Source organism: Dreissena polymorpha, chromosome 10 (genome assembly GCF_020536995.1).
Source record: "Dreissena polymorpha isolate Duluth1 chromosome 10, UMN_Dpol_1.0, whole genome shotgun sequence".
NCBI classification, from domain to species: Eukaryota; Metazoa; Mollusca; class Bivalvia; order Myida; family Dreissenidae; genus Dreissena; species Dreissena polymorpha.
This window is the reverse complement of record NC_068364.1, coordinates 15498525-15512169: the sequence shown is the minus strand read 5'-3', so window position 1 is coordinate 15512169 and position 13645 is coordinate 15498525.

Sequence of the window (13645 nt, the reverse complement as noted above, 5' to 3'; positions counted from 1 at the left end):
GCGATTTGAGGCGCTTGAAAACTGGCCGAACACGTTTGCTGAAATTTGACATGTATATGGACCAGAATGCGATCTACCTGTTGGCGTAGGGGTTATACCTGGCAAAAATCAAGTTTAGGAGTATTTTGTGTTTAAACTTTTTTTGTGGGAACGGGCACGCGCTCAAATAAACATTGTGACGTCACTTCACAAACAGCGTTAGACATCCGCCATCTTGTAACGCGACAAAGAAACTCAGTGTCATTAATTCAATAAACACAGAAAAATATGATTGTGTTTAATAATCATTAATACAAATGTCTATATTTTGTGCAGCGGATGTTTATTCAGACAGATACGGCAGAATTATGTAAGTATCTTTGTGTACTTTACAGTAGATTTGATAGTGGTAAACAACTGCGTACCGGTAAAGTTCAATCTAGCCGATTTTACTACGCAAGAAATTTAAGTTTCTCACTGGCAAAATGAGCTTGACACATAAACAACAACCGGATCCGATTTACATCCACATAATATTGTGGGAATCCGATGCAATGCAAATTACTCATGTTTGATAACGTTTGATGAATTCGTTATATCAATATGCCAATTTTTGCATTAACATTCAAGGGGAATAATTTTTAATTGAAATGTGCGATTCAATGACAGTGTTATATTGGGATAATAAGTCGTTTAGCCGTTATCATGATAAGTATATTGTTTGTTGTGTTTCATTTTCATAAAAAACATACTTTTACTGTTTTTTCCTTAAAGTAAAACAGTTCAGTAGTCATTATATCTTGAATTTTAAATATTGAAATAGATGTCGGATATTTCATATTTTCGGACGTTGCTACGTAAGCTAGTTGTCAACATAATTATTAATATACTGATTTACCTTTTACGCATACAGTTGTGCAACTGTTGTCTACGTAATGATACGCTGTTTAATGTCTATAATGTCTTCCTGCCCCTGATGATAATAAGTATTTATCTCAACAAACCCCAGCAATGTCAATGGTCTGTCAACATAAGAAAAATATTAGCTAAAGAAACTTCAGTGTACAATTTATATAGCAGTGTCCGACAAATCCATTGCCCGGAGCCCGGGGGCTACAGAATTTTTTCATCGGGCTACTGAAATGTTTCAGCTGACGCCCGCCGGGCTACTATAAATCTATAAGAGCGGTAGCCCGTTTTATTGACAGACATACGTAGAATAAACACGCTGACCATGTGTTTCTACACCGTGTCTTGTTTATAATCCGATAACAAAGTGCAATCAATTATCTTATCAATCACCGATCACTTGCGGTAATGTCGTAAACAGTAAGAGTGCATTTTAATCATTCAATCAGAATCAACATTTGTCGTCTGCTAATAATATAATGAGAGCCGGTTGGATAGTTGGCGCACATGATGCAACATCATTTCGCAGTTTGGAATTCTTTGTTAACCGCAACAATGAGTAAGAGCGACTACGTTTTTGATGTCGTTAAATATCCAAGGATGCCGAACATTAAATAAATCAAAACAATAGCGGATTCTTCAAAACGGTAACGAAACCGAAAATGAATATTAATAACAACGCAGTTAACACCTGCTAATTAGTTTGCATTGTCAATTAATAATTGGATTGATCGACTGTTAATCAATAATCCCATATATGCCCAATTTAATTTTTTTTAAACCAAATTATGGGAGGGTAATATAGACGATGAGAGTCATAAACACAAACGTTTGAAATTTTCTAAAGTGTCAATTGAATTTCGGCATATGATTCTATTTAAAGATATGATGAAATAAGCTCCCAATCAGGACCGTTCAATTGCAACTTGCGTAAATCACCTGCGACGGTTTGCACACGTTGTGTACAGCTATTTTAGGTTACAAAATTCTACATTTAATAAATGAATTTCTTTGTCCAGACAGGGACCTATACAAACGTATAGGCCCCTGGTCCAGATAAAAAGCGCGCACAAATTGGCATGGGTGTATTTATTTGTAAATAAAAATTTCGTAGCGGGTACATCATTGAGATCATTTAGTTTCCATTAAAAGTTTCGTTGTGAATTTCAACTAAAGTACCGGGGTATCTCGCGAATTATTTGGCATTGACATTTCCTCTTAATAAAATATAATGTAAACACGCTGTATCGTTACCGTTACACTGTATCAGTTCCTTCATTATTGAAACAATTATTGTATTGTATACTGACTGCACACTAGTGTCGTAACATACGGATGCAATACGTAAATTCGGACAGAACTTAAAGTCGGACACAAGTAAATAAATGATTTAATACTCTTGATTTCTTGAAACTCGGTATTTGTTGTTAAAAAGAGCAATTGCATTGATTAACACCATACGAGTCAGTCGTATTGATCATCTAAACGCTTTATTTACGTTTCCAACTTAACGTGCTGTCCGAATTTAAGTACACATACATGTGCACATACATGTAATATCTATAACATGCAATAAGAAATTTGTCGGACACTGATATAGTATTGACATACCTGTATGATGAAGCCAACCCCGTATCAAAAGTCAACCAGAGTCGTAACATATTTATGTCATGCTATAAATCAAAGAATACTCATTTTCTTGGATACATTTCTACATATATTGGTGAATGAATATAAATTACTGCACCGAGGAATATTTTAAGGTTCAAATGTTTCAAATGCATCTAACAATAGATGAAAATAACTCTCATCAGTCTGAAATTCACAATTTTGACGCCATTGTCGCTTTGTCCAAGACTAGTTTTAATTTGGATACTTTCGAACGACCTTGACATTTTTTGCTGAAATTGTAAACATTACTTTCGTTTTCTGAAATCTATTATTTGTGATTAACAACAAGTCTGGTGGATTATAAAAATGATTTCAGTGTGAATCGGGTAGTTTTAAATATTTACTTTGAGTTTGTATTTACACTACAATTTGTTCACAAAACAAGCCAGAATATTCTAAAATACCGAGAAATGTCATTCTGAATTTGAAAACACTTGAGCACATGGTATGTTACTAAAAGTAGAAATACCATCATATGACCGTGAAATCTCGGGAGATTCGCATTTCAAGAAAGTCTGTCACATCGCTGTTTTTCTCGATATGTAAGAGCAGAATAGATAAATTTTAAATGTTTAAGATAGTATTTTGTGAAATAATGTATCAGTTAAATGTGAAAAATGTCAATCTTTACAATCAAGTGATTGATATGGGCCAATAACTGCATTTAAAAGCTGTTTTGGACCGGTCTTTTTTAACTGTCGACTTTTCGGCATTTTCTGGTTGACTTTCCTAATGGGGTTGGTCCATAACTATAAAGTCGCGCCAGTCAAAAATCATAAAAAGCGACATTTAAAGTTATGGTAGCCAGAATTAGAAAAATATGTACAACTGAGCAATCAATCATGACAGACTGATGTCTCAGGTTAGTGCAGTGATTTTTCCACCAGATTCTCACCAAGGTGATCCCGGTTGATTTCACCACAATTGAATATATGTCAGTACACAAATAAATTATACAGCAGGTAATGACAATCGATAAATGTCTTAGTTTTAATTTAATTGTTTGCACAAATTTGGACACTCTTTGTGTCTGAGATATGTTGGGTTAAATGACCTTTACAACAAAACATACATCTCTGAATCTGCGATACATTACAGTTAAAGTTTAACACGTAAAATACCAGTATTCAGATCTGAAAATATCCTAAAAAACTCGTATGGTATGAAGTACATATATCTTGTGACGTATTTTCATTTTAAATCTTGAATTTAATGACGACTTGAATTTAATGACGACAAGTCGGACATGCAGTTAAATATTTTTATACGTATATCGTGTGACATAATTTCATTTAAACTCTAGATTTTAACGACATTAGTCTGACGCGTGCGGCGTTATTTTATTTAACAGTAAAACAAAAATTAAGTAGACTATCAAAAAAATACAAAAAGTGTACTTGTAAATAAAAACTCCTTCATTCCGTATAAAGATTGTACGTTACAGCAGAGCTCCAGATAACTTTTCTGAGTAATTGGGTAAATACCCACTACTTTTGAGTTCAATTGGGTATTTTCATATTCAATTGGGTACAAAAAAGTCGGTACCCACAACGGGTACTTTAATTGACAATTGGGTACCTTTGTTTTAAAATTGGGTATGTTCATTGTCTTAAATTCTCACCTGCTTATCTGAATAAGCTGGTTGTAGTTCCACTCTTAATTGATTAGTTTCATAGATTTTGTGTAATTATGTAGATGTATCCATAATATACAGTCTTGATTCAAAAAAAAAGTTCAACGATTTTTTCCACCAGTTTTCTTACAATGTAAGCACTGACAGCAATTGCCTCCGACATAATATCGTCAAGAATTAGTTTCACTATATTTTCCGCTTCTGATTTTGTGTTGCCTGCGGTTAAATATCTTAAAATTGAGTTTCTTTGTGCCTAGGATACGATGTTTCCATTTTTAAGGCCTCACGATTTCGACATTTTCACAACAATAACACGTAGTCACAAAGACACTTTTTTCCGTACATATTATTGTACTGAAGGTTATACTGAAAGCGCTTGAACAAAGCGGAAAGAATCCGGGTATTTCGGACCAGGGTATTTCCGGGACAAATTTACTCGTTATGCAAAGGAAAAATATGATATGCGTAATCGGCAATTTCAATGGGGTTTCGGAACGCATGGTTTTATTTTTCTATGCGTAATCGGCAATTTTACATTGGGTATTTGCACAAATGCCCACCTTATCTGTAGCTCTGTTACAGTAATCTGTGAAACAACGTCATTAATAAAACAAAAATATATGTTTGACAACAACGGTGGCTAATAATGTTTACGAAAAAATACAAACAATATAGATTTATCTATTACATAACATGTTAGAATTTTATCATGCATTTATAATCACTCATAAAGAGATTTCAATATACAGTTACATGCATAGACAGTTTTTTTAAGCCAGTGCCTTTTGAATTCAGAAAATAATCAAGATAAACCATAAAATTGGGAAAAAAAGATAGTAAACCATAAACTTGAGAAAAATGAGGCATTATTTAATTAATATGATTATAAATAACAGAATTACAATAATTTTGTTTGGAAGTGCATGATTGAGTGCATTTTAAAATTTATATTATAAAATGCTGCTTGAATTTCTTTTTACCTTTCATATGTAAAAAAAGAAATATCATCTGCTAGTGCAAAATATGACTGGGAAAGCTGGTTTATGGTCATTTCGTAGCAAAAGAGAAGAAAATAAGTGCATTAAATAAATGAATTCATATTTTTGTATCTGGAATAGTTGTATTTTAAATAGATCCTCCACCCTATAATGGCCGAATAAGGGCTAAATTGCTTTCCGACTTGAAATGAAAAGGCATATTGGTTGATCGTGTAGCGTTTATGTGCAAAATTTGAGGGCCAATTGATAAAGCTTGTTGATGCCAAAACAGGTAATAATAATAATTTATTATCAGGTACATGTACACAAGCAAATAAGTATATTTAACCCTTTCAGTGCGGGAACCGAATTTTAAAGGCCTTTGAAAACAGTTTGGATCCAGATGAGACGCCACAGAACGTGGCGTCTCATCAGGATCCAAACTGTTTGCTATTCTGATAGTATTCTTTGAAAAAATTTTGAAGAAAATGCTTATTTTAGAAATTCAGCAGACGACATTTTAGCAGACGACAAATTTCCCAGCATGCAAAGGGTTATTAAGATGCTTAAGGTGTGGAAGACTCATAATCAGGTTTGGTGTCCCTCAAACCCTAAGCGTCTTGTAATTCCTTATGCAGTTTGTATAGATAGTGCCGCATCCTGACACGTAATGCTTGTGCTTTGTTGGCAGCGTTAGTTGGCTGTTAACAGGTTCATTGTGGTTATCTCCACCATCAGTCTGTCCGTCTGTCCTAGCCACTATCTCCTACACCATTAGCACTAGAACCTTGAAACTTAAACACATGGTAGCTATGAGCATTATGTGCGACCCTGCACTATATGGAATTTTGATCTGACCCCTGGGTCAAAAGTTAAAGGGGATGGGGTGGAGACAGGTCAGAGATTTTCACTCATTTTTAGCTTGACTAATATATATGAAATATATATAATGGAGCTATCCTGATCACGTCGGCGTTACCGTTAGCGTGCACATGTTAAAGTTTGTGTACTACCCCATATATTTTCTTTGTCCTTTTACAAATTACTTTTATACTTTGCATACATGTACTTCTTTACCAACATGACCCTTATCTATAAACAAGAGCAGACAACTGTATCAAGCATTTTGACAGAATTATTGCCCCTTTTATACTTAGAATATGCATATTATTGATAAATCTATGTTAAAGTTTGCATACCACCTTAAATATTTTCTATGTCCTTTGACTTATTGTTTTCATATTTTGCATACTTCATTACCAACATGATCCCAATCTATAAACAAGAGCAGACAACTGAATCAAGCATTTTGACAGAATTATTAACCTTTTATACTTAGAATATGCATATTATTGATAAATCTATGTTAAAGTTTGCATACCACCTCAAATATTTTCTATGTCCTTTGCCATATTGCTTTCATATTTTGCATACTTCTTTACCAACATGATCCCAATCTATAAACAAGAGCAGAAAACTGTATCAAGCATTTGACAGAATTATTGCCCCTTTTATACTTAGATAATTGAACATTTTGCTTAAATTGCCATAACTTCTTTATTTATGATCACATTTGATTCATACTTTGACAAAACAACACTTACCTGACATACCACAATGCACTGCACCCAAACTATCCCCCATGCCCCACCCCAGAATCCCCCCCCCCCCAATTTTATTTTTATAATTATTTTTGAAACTTCATCTTTTAAATTACCACCAACCCACATAAACCACCCGTCTCCATGATGGCTTACATTAACCTGTCAAGCACTCGAAATCTCTTAAGACAATAGTTACGGTCAATCTCAACCATGCATGGCCGCATTACCAACCCTGGGGCGCCCCCTGGGTCAAACATGCGGCATGGGAATACGCGTCGGCCTCTGCCGCACCATTTTTCACCAATTGACTTCAAATTAATACTTAAGATTTCTTATGACAACACAGTGTCTCGACCATCCATGTTCACATTACCCACCCCAGGGCCCCGCCCACTTTGGTGGTAAAGATCCCAAGCTATTTCAGCATAATTAAAATCCAAGCCATTTTTGTGGTCAAGCACCGAGCTTTCTCACCATAATTAAAATCCAAGCCAGTTTGGTGGCAGAGACCCCGAGCTATTTCAGCATAATTAAAATCCAAGTCAGGTTAGTGGTCAAGATCCTGAACTTTTTCGGTATAATTAAAATCTAAGCCAGTTTGGTGGTCAATTTTTGTGGTAAAGACCCCGAGCTTTCTAACCATAATTAAAATCCAAGCCAGTTTTGTTGCGGAGACCCCGAGCTATTTCAGCATAATAAAAATCCAAGTCAGTTTAGTGGTCAAGATCCTGAACTATTTCGGTATAAATTATAATTAAAATCCAGGCCAGTTTGGTGATCAAGACCCCAAGCTTTTTCAGCATAATTAAAATCCTAGCCAGTTTTGTGGGGGAGACCCTGAGGTATTTCAGCATATTTAAAATCCAAGTCAGTTTAGTGGTCAAGATCCTGAACTATTTCGGTATTATTAAAATCAAGGCCAGTTTGGTGGTCAAGAACCCGAGCTTTTTTAGCATAATTAAAATCCTAGCCAGTTTCATGGCCGAGACCTCGAGCTATTTCCGCATATTTAAAATCCAAGCCAGTTTGGTGGTGAAGATCCTGAACTATTTCGGCATAATTAAAATCAAAGCCAGTTTGATGGTCAAGATCCTGAGCTATTTCAGCATAATTAAAATGCAAGCCAGTTTGGTGGTCAAGAACCCGAACTATGAGCATAATTCAAATCCAAGCCAGTTTGGTGGTAAAGATCCCAAGCTTTTTCAGCATAATAAAAATCCAAGCCAGGTTGGTGGTCAAGATCCTGAGCTATTTCAGCATAATTTAATTCTAAGCCAGTTTGGTGGTCATGACCCCGAGTTATTTCAGCATAATTAAAATCCAAGCCGTTTTGGTGGTCAAGACCCCAAGCTATTGTAGCATATATTGTTTTGGGCATAAATTTTTCTTACCCAATTGTTTTCGTACACACATTTTTTTCGTACCCATTTTTTCTGTTTTTTGACAGAATAATGCCCCCTTTTATAGTTAGAAAATTGAAAATTTGGGTAAATTTTGTGTTCAGGTCTACTCTTATCCTATATGTGTTAAGGTCTACTCTTATCCTAAAGTATCAAAGCTATATCGTCTACTTAATGTTATAAGTCATGTAAATGACATTTTTATACATTTTATTTCTTTCCCATTTTTGTGTTTTTATTAAGGTGACATACATCAACTGTTTAATAATATTAAGTCTACCTTTTTGGTAATAATAATGTTTTTACCAAATTTTCAAAATTGACATTACGGACACATGTCATTTGCTGAATGTAAAAAGTAGCATAACTGACATTTAGTTAAATTTTCAGGAGAAGGAAAAAACTGCTTTATTGAAATAAAATAGGGATACTTACAGAGTAAAACAAACACATGGGATATTTTCAGATTTGAATACTGGTATTTTACGCATCTTTAGGCAGTTCTGTGTACCAAGGATAAATACAATACTTTAACATTCATGTACAATGCACAATACTAAAAACCTGAATTGTAACTGTAATGTATTTCAGATTCAGAGATGTCTGTTTTATTTCTAAGGTCATGTGAAAAATTAAGTTTATATGTTTATAGGTTTAAAATTGCAAATTGTCCTCTTACTTGCCCTTGTATTTCAAGATAGAATACTTTCCTTCCCAGAGGAAAGAGATCTGGGTTTGAATCCCAGTGGGGGCTTCAGAGGATGATTCACTTTAAGAAAAATGAATATATTTGCTTTACTTTGTCTCTAACTTAACCAATTAACTCTGACAATGCCTTTACAAGTATGCAGTTTTTAACCAGGTTTTCCGAAGGAAAAAACTGGTTATTAGATTGGCGAATGCGGGCGGGCTGGCTGGCTGGCTGGCTGGCTGGCTGGCTGGCGGGCTGGCTGGCTGGCTGGCGGGCTGGCGGAATAAGCTTGTCCGGGCCATAACTATGTCGTTCATTGTCAGATTTTAAAATCATTTGGCACATTTGTTCACCATCATTGGACGGTGTGTCGCGCGAAATAATTACGTCGATATCTCCAAGGTCAACGTCACACTTTGAGTTCAAAGGTCAAAAATGGCCATAAATGAGCTTGTCCGAGCCATAACTATGTCGTTCATCGTCAGATTTTAAAATCATATGGCACATTTGTTCACCATCATTGGACGGTGTGTCGCGCGAAATAATTACGTCGATATTTCCAAGGTCAAGGTCACACTTTGAGTTCAAAGGTCAAAAATGGCCATAAATGAGCTTGTCCTGGCCATAACTATGTCATTCATTGTGAGATTTTAAAATCATTTGGCACATTTGTTCACCATCATGGGACGGTGTGTCCCACGAAAGAATCACGTCAATATCTCCAATGTCAAGGTCGCCACGACTAAAAATAGATTTAAAAAAAAAAAATTACGAAGGGGGTTAATTTTTTTTGGTCATTTCAAAAGTTCAGTTTGAGTTTTCTCCCTTTATCAGATTTTTTTTTCACAATGAAAACCTGGTTTTGTGACAATTTTGTCCCTTGTTGATAATTCAATTATGCAAAAAAACATGTATAATTTTAGGGTAGACTAAGACAGCAAACTAAGAATGGGCATCCATTTTAGTTTTTTAAGTCAATACAACAATAAATGCATATAGGAACACATATGTATTTAAATTAAAAATGCAACAATCAGAGGACATAATCAATTAAATAGTAAATGACTACTTAAAATATTTTTTAGCACTGTTTGTTTTCCAGAGATTTGTGAATATGCCGTTTTATGTTCTTCTCCTTGAACAAATGCAATATGTGCTTTGGAACTGGAATCATATAGTGTTGGAAAGCTGGTGTTTCACGTCCAGAGGGTCCTTGCGTCCGGAAGCTGAAAATTGTATATGATCTCACCACTCATTCCATCCCGCGAAACCCTTAAGGTGTCGCAAGTCTAGTATGGAATGAGTGATGTATTGGACGTCATCATTGATGACGTTCATTCGAACGAATGATAAAGGGGGCTAAGTTTCATTAAGTTGGTGCATATAGTCGCGATTTGGGAGTCTTGAAAACTGGTCGGTTAATTTTGCTGAAATTTGACATGTATATGGACAAGAATGCGATCTACCTGTTGGCGTAGGCGTTATACCTCGGAAAAATCAAGTTGTTTGATTAAATCACGAAAAAGTTTCGCAAGTTTGACAAAACCGGAATTACAAAATGCGGTATGTGGATATACCGAATTCCCTACCGAAATCCCCGAAATCAAACTTTGATAAAAACAATGTTTCATTAGCGATTTCAGTGTATTTCGCAACAATCTATATTAAAATACGCAGTTTTTCGATAAATAATCAATATTATTGGGGATTTCGTGGGATCTCGGGGATTCCTGGGGATTTTGGTAATTGCGGGAACGTCGGTATTTTTTCACACCCGTCAAAATGGCCGACTTCGACAGAAAGAACGCTTAAAAAGTATTTACAAAATAACATCATCACAAACGATGTATAGTGAACGCTACTTATTTGTGTTGTAGATAAGTATACGATCCATTGGAAAACACTAACATTTGACATAAAAAAACGCCAGTGGATATGGAAATTTTCAGCATTCGAAATAGCAGACGGCGTCGACCAAAGGCTGCCAATACAGGTTCGAAAAGAACGCGAGAAAGTATTAACAAAATAACATAATTAAAAATGATGTAAAGTGAACGCTAATTCGCTGTTTTGTAGATAAGTATACGATCTATTGAAACCCTAACATTTGACATAAAAACACCAGTGGATATGGAAATCTGCGTAACGAAATAGCAGACATCACACGGCGTCTCATCTGACTGAGTCTACGCTGTTTGCCAAGGCCGATAGTATAATGAATGGAAATGCACAAACTCAGTAACTGGCAAGCATATATGCATAAGTAGGTTGTTTCGTGATTATTTAGAAACGACTACATAATTCTTTTGGTTCAGCCAGTGCAACTTAACAGAAATAAGTATAAAAAGTTTCTACACCTGACAACAATGTGCCAACTTAATACAAGGTAAGTTGTTTACATTATTTAAAATATTGCAAGCTTACAGTATACAACAATAAACAGCTGGTACAATGTAATGTCATCGTTTTAATTTTAATAAGCCCGTGGTTAATTACCCTTTTTAATCTTATGGATCAATGCATCTCTAACACCTTCAATTGACTTGTTCATGAAAAATATACACCCTCAGTGCATGTTATCCCATACATCACTCACTTACTTAGGCTCGATTGATCATTCTCGGCTCAGGTACTACTTACCGGTACATGTACCCCGGGTACTCGTAACTTTACTTACATGTACCCCGGGTACGGTAAATAAACTTAAACATACCCGCAAATATTAGATTGTATCCCAGTTGTATATCTGCCAAAAATCCGATGTCATTAAACATGCTACCGATTAAAGTAAAACAATATTGTTTACCTTAAACAAACTTCTCTTTTAAAAAATCTGCATCAACATGCTTTTTAGTATGAGTGTTGAGAGGACGCCGTAGGAATAAGCAAGTAATCAAGAATACATCTCTGTTTCTGCTTTTATTTCCTTCATGTATAATGACGATAAGGATTGACGACTAACATTGACGACAATGATCACAAGCATTTACGACTAACACTGACAACAAGCATTGGCGACTAGATGTAAAATTGACGATTCTCTACAATAAATGAAATTATCAATAAAAAAATCAATAATAAGATTATAGTACAACAGATAAGCTTTTTAAAGTATAATATAATAGCATACACTCATTAGAATAAGAGGTTTCATAAATAACAATTTGAAGCATTTTCAATCAATATCGAAATATCTTAAACAATATTTATTACACAGCATGAATTAATTGTTAAAACATAATATAAATACCGAATATGGTGTTCACAATTTAACGGACCTCGCAAACCAAATAATGTTTCTTTAAAAAAATCTATGGCGGTAAAAAGTGAATGTGCAACGTCGCGGAAAATATTATACTTGACGACGTCATACAATGATGCGACTTTTAACAATTTAAGATTTAAAATTAAATCACATTAATGATTTAACAATGAGTTTTGATAATATAAATGCCATTGAACAGAAAATTGACATAAATGTGACCATATATTAATATTTGTACAAAATAGCCGACAACAACGGATTTAGTGTTAAAATTCCCGGGTACATTTAAGTATATTTACCGTACCCAGGGTACGAGCCTTACTAACTGTATTATTATTATATCTCACCGACTACAAGGTACCTTTACCTTGTTGTGTTTATCAACCTGGAATTTATGTAAAATCCGGCTTTCTTTACTTTTATTTTTCATTCATTTGATTAAGCAATTGTTGACGTATCTCATGGAAAATTATTTGAATCTTTGGATTTTAATGGCGACAAGCTGGAAGTGTCAATTTATTTTAAAAACAAATCTAAGATTTTAAGTTTTGTGTGTTTGTCATGCATAATTCAGTGTTTTCCAAAAAAATTTGAGTAGCCAGTTATATGGCCAGCAACAATGCAGTAAAACTAAAGCATTTGTGACATTTTACTTGATATACTTGGGGAAAGTAGTTGGCGTCTAAAGTAAATGTAACCGGTGAAATGGCCCGCTGCCGGTCTTACAGAGAACACTGATAATGGTAAACTAAATAAAAAAAACTCGCTGCGCCTGGATTACGGGTTTGTAAAATTGTTTCTTGGGTCATAATATGGTTAGCATTCAATACAAATGTTATTATAAAGTATTGTGGTTTAAAATTCATTTTCAGAATAGGATGGAAGAACAGAAAATGAAAGGGGATACAGGGATGAAAATTAGTGGTTTCCCGTGAGCCCAGGACAAGTAGTTTTGGCCTGGGCAACTCAATTTCCAAAGTTGATAGTCCGGCCGGGCAACTTGTTTTTTTTAAAGCTTAAAACAATTCAGTGCAATAAAAATTGAATAACAATTGACCACCATGGATCAATACTAGTTAAATAACATTCATTATTTAGGAATAGGAAATAATTAAATTCAGGCTCATAATAAAACATCAAACATTGAGTAGTGCAATGTCAGCAAATTTATTTAATTATCTATTATTTTATTAAAAGAAAGTATAATATACACATGTACATATTTCTGGGCTCATTATTCTTTATCTGGGCAACCAAAATACTAAAGATGGTTGCCAGTGCGGGCAACCAATAGTAATAAGTTAGTTTTAATCAATGAAATATCATTGTAACTTTATTGTTATAAGCATTGTATTAAAGTTGTGATTGAGGTAAGCTTGTTGTTAATAATATAGTATATTTACTTTTTAGCTCGACTATTATATATGAAATATATAAAGTGGAGCTATCCTACTCACCCCGGCATTGGCGTTAGCGTGCAAATGTTATAGTTTGCGTACCACCCCAAATATTTCCT